The sequence below is a fragment of the Salvelinus namaycush genome, chromosome 20 (assembly GCF_016432855.1).
Source record: "Salvelinus namaycush isolate Seneca chromosome 20, SaNama_1.0, whole genome shotgun sequence".
NCBI lineage: Eukaryota > Metazoa > Chordata > Actinopteri > Salmoniformes > Salmonidae > Salvelinus > Salvelinus namaycush.
Window position 1 is genome coordinate 14,034,738 of NC_052326.1, and position 4,399 is coordinate 14,039,136.

At 42.7% G+C, this 4,399-nt stretch overlaps 1 non-coding gene across 1 annotated transcript; it reads left to right on the forward strand.

The window, feature by feature from the left end:
- The first annotated feature begins 3,133 nt into the window (after nucleotides 1-3,133).
- LOC120065747 lies at nucleotides 3,134-3,186 on the forward strand. The gene has a single exon (XR_005478701.1). It is a non-coding gene; the product is annotated as a U7 small nuclear RNA (small nuclear RNA).
- The last annotated feature ends 1,213 nt before the right edge of the window (nucleotides 3,187-4,399 follow it).

The window sequence follows — 4,399 nt, forward strand, 5'->3', positions numbered from 1 at the left end:
CCATCCTGAGGTTGCTACAACCTAGCATATGAATGACAGTTTACAACGTAGGTGCACAGGTCAGAGAATTATGAGTAATCAAGGTGACAGGCTGTTACGCGGAGTGGAACAGGGAAACCCAAGAGCAGACTCAGACAAGGAGACTGGGATGAAGTAACCATGGTATTTTTGGAAACACAGGGGGAAGATGGAGTGTAGGCCAGGAGAAGCTCGGGCGGGTTGCAGGAAACCAGGTGTGGCAGCTGAAGCTGGAGCGAGAGGGGCTGGGACAGGGTGAGCAGGTCCCGAGGGGAATCCAAGGGAGCAGTAGAGTGGGGAATCCAGGGCAGAGTAGCAGGATGAGGAGACGTGGAACTGGAGACAGGAACCAGAGACAGAAAGGGCAGAATTGTAGCAGAGAGGAAAACCATGTCAGGCAAGGAAAACAGGCACAGCAGGATAACAGGATCTAAATAGTAACAAACGGCTAGAAACATAGACTGACTGAGCAGAGATTACGATCTGGCAGCGCGGAAGTGGCAGGACTGAGTATTTGTAGAGGTCTTGATTATGGAACAGATTGCAGCTGGTGGAGATCTGCTCTGACTCCAGCACACCTGTCTCCACCCACACACACACACACACACAGAGGGAGAGGGAGAGAGAACTGGGGGAGCGGCGGCAGGTCAAGGAGACACAGGATAAGCAGTAGAGGGCGTGGCAGGAGCAGATGTAACACAGACTGTGACACATTAATTACCGCCTTGCACACTCTTGCCTGCATCTAGCTGATCTAGGGAGTAATCATTAGTCCAAAAGTTGCAAATGAGAGATCCTCTTGGACAAATTCAGCCATGTTTATACCTTTTTCATCTCTGGAGAGACCTGAAAACAGCCGTGCAGCAACGCTCCCCATCCAACCTGACAGAACTTGAGAGGCTCTGCATAGAAGAATGGGAGAAACTCCCCAAATACAGGTGTGCCAAACTTGTCATACCCAAGAAGACTCGAGGCTGTAATCGCTGCCAAAGGTGCTTCAACAAAGTACAGATTAAATGGTCTGAATACACATGTAAATGTGATATTTCAGCTTTAAATTTTTCATGAATGAATTCTAAAAACCTGTTTTTGTTTGGTCTTTATGGGGTATTGTGGGGAGATTGATGAGGTGAAAAAAACATTTCATCAATTTCAGAATGAGGCTGTAACCTACCAAAATGTGGAAAAAGTCAAGGTGTCTGAATACTTTCCAAAGGCACTGTAAATATTGTAATACTACAGTATTTATACCATAGTATACTATAGTACTTTTTAATGTGGGTACTTATTATTACTTTGTTTCTTTTTTAAAACATTTTTTTACCTTTAATTTCCCAGTTTTGCTTGTTTGGCAACCTCCCTAATGTTTTTTTTTTCAGAAGTTGTGCCCCTCTTTGTTTCATTGGCAGTAGGACTGTGGCCTTTGATGAACTGTGAGAACCATGATGGCAGGCCCCTTTGAGAGGCCTGGGGAGTTGGCACAGGGAGAGTCCTAGTAATCAAGCCCTCTCAGGCTAAAGAAGGGAGAAGGGGGAGCCTTTGAAATGTCCTTTGTTCTCCAAAGTCAAATTAAACAGTGAGCAGCATGCCACCAAGCAACTTTCCTAACTAGCTGAGAGCAGCATCACTGGCAATTTGAAGAGAAGCCAATAAACACAGGAGCAGAGAGAGCACTGGGGTGTTGTTGATCGTTTCCCCAAAGGAAGTGGTCTATCATGCTTTTGGTTCATTGGCTGTCCAACCAATTGTATTATGCCCTCAAAGCCCAGGTCTTCTGTGTTGTTGTCTTCTCATTAAATACAAAAGACAAAGGAATTAATTAAAGATCACCCAACAAGCTCTGTCATTAAGAAAACAGGAGGTAAGGGATGTGCTTCATGAGAGCCTCACATTGTCAAGTCATATTAATCATGTAGAGACCCTCATTGAGAAAAACAAGCTGGTACTTCTGGTACATTTTAGAACCGATTTCCAACTGAGAAATCCAATCAAAAACACATTCCCTCTTATGCATATTTTTCTTCCTCTATTGTATTGGATAGCAAACTTCCATCGGTAAATGTAATATATTTGTCCAGACTTTGTTTCAGTTTACAGAACTGGGGGAATCCAGAGAGATACACTTCAAGCTGTGTGTGGGTTGAATATAATACAGTCTTGCTAAATCCTATTTGATCCTTTACCATTTGCTTATTTTCAGCAGACAGGGAGGCAGGAGCAAGCAGTAAAACGACATAGTGCTGATGGGAGATTTCATTGTGTAATATATTTATATATTGCTGACTGGACAGACTTGGGCTCATCGATCAATTAATCATCATTGCATGACAGCCATCGATACTCTACCCAGAGCTCTACCCATATCTAAAGTTAGTTTCCCTAAAAAGGTAATTTTGTTGGTAAGCATCCAGTGTCCTCGGTAATGCCCTAACTGCAATACTTCTGCTTACAGTAGAATCCAGTAGAATTCAAAATAACAAAATTTGTTTTTGCACAAGGACATTGTAAAGGAAAGAGGATAGGGGGAGTATTCTCAGAGGAAGATGACACAGGGTCAGTTGTGTGTGCAGCTGAAATGCCAGCCAGCAATGTGACCTCTACCCATCTGCTTCCTTCCACCACCTAAGAAAAACACTATAATAAATACTACAGTAATGTCTGCAAAAACACTGCAGGCCGCAAAAGCACTACTTTTTTAAACTATAGTAAATACTACAGTATATAATTTGCATCTGCCCTGCCCATTCCTCTTCCCATGTCTCAATTTGTGTCACCCATAAGTGAAAAACCTACATGCCAAGTATAGATCATATTGTGTTACATACAAGTTATAGAAAAGAGCAGAAGCTATATCTATCTATCTACCTACCTACCTACCTACCTACCTACCTACCTACCTACCTACCTACCTACCTACCTACCTACCTACCTACCTACCTACCTACCTACCTACCTACCTACCTACCTACCTACCTACCTACCTACCTACCTACCTACCTACTTACCCACCCACCCACCCACCCACCCACCCACCCACCCACCCACCCACCTACAGGTTATAGAAAATAGCAGAAGCTCTGAAGCTCCACAGTCTTACCTACCTACAGGTTATAAAAAATGTGCTCTTTTAGTATTTCTCCAGTAGGTTTCCTCACAGAGAAAGCCTCCACTTCTATGTCAAAGATAATAAAACAGAAACACTATAATAAATACTACAGTCATGTCTACAAAAACACTACAGTAAATACTACAGTATATGACAGTCTGCAAAAAATGACAGTAAATATTACAGTATACTACAATTCGCAAAAACACTACATTGAATACTTAAGCAATATGGCACGAGGGGTGTCGTATATGGTCAATATACTATGGCTGGCTGTTCATATGTACGACGCAAAGCGGTGTGCCTGGATACAGCCCTTAGCCATGTTATATTGGCCGTATACCACAAACCCCCAAGAGGCCTTATTGCTGTTATAAACTGGTTACCAACGTAATTAGAGCAGTACAAATATTGTCATACCCGTGGTATACGGTCTGATATACCACGGCTGTCAGCCAATCAGCATTCAGGACTCTAACCACCCAGTTTATAATATACTATATAGCACAGTTTTCTTTTACTTCAGTATTTATACTATTGTTAACAGTAAATACTACAGTATACTCCAATATACTACAATAAATACTACACTTTAGTCTGCAAAAACACTACAGTATACTATCGTATTTTTTTGTATACTGTGGTATGATTTCCTTCTCCATTTCCTCTCCCCTCCCCATGGGTCTAAGGAACAGATGGAGCACGGTGCTTCCAAAGCCCCATCATTACAGGATGGATTATGTCACTGGCAGGAGCCTTCCATTGTTGTCTATTTGGTGTATCGTTATCTCCAAGGTAACAGGGGTGGCTTCCAAAGCTACATTGTGCCAGGCGTCCCCCTGTTGGAGTGGAAGAGAGGATCCTCGCTCCTTACTCACAGGCTGCTGTCTCCCTCAATCTCCAGCTGGGTTCCACTTCCAACAATGCGTGTTTGTGCTCTTATGATGTGGTAACCACAGGACACTGTTTCCTCATAAGGCCATGTTTTTTATTTGGTCTATATTACCTCTGAATTCTAATGTCTCATACACACACACACACACACTTTTCTTTAATTAGTCAGTGATTCATTACATGATGTTCTGGCTGTAAGTGGGTTTCTTTGTTTAGTCTCATAGCGCCACTTACTGCAAAAATTGCAGCAGTGCGATAGTGTCTTTGTGCTAGAAGGCCACTAGGTGGCGACAATGTAAAACATTAATCGTAGACTTTCCCTAAGTCTCTCCTTGGACTGGTGTAGTGCCCTTTCTATATTGACATTGGGCGTGTTCAAGT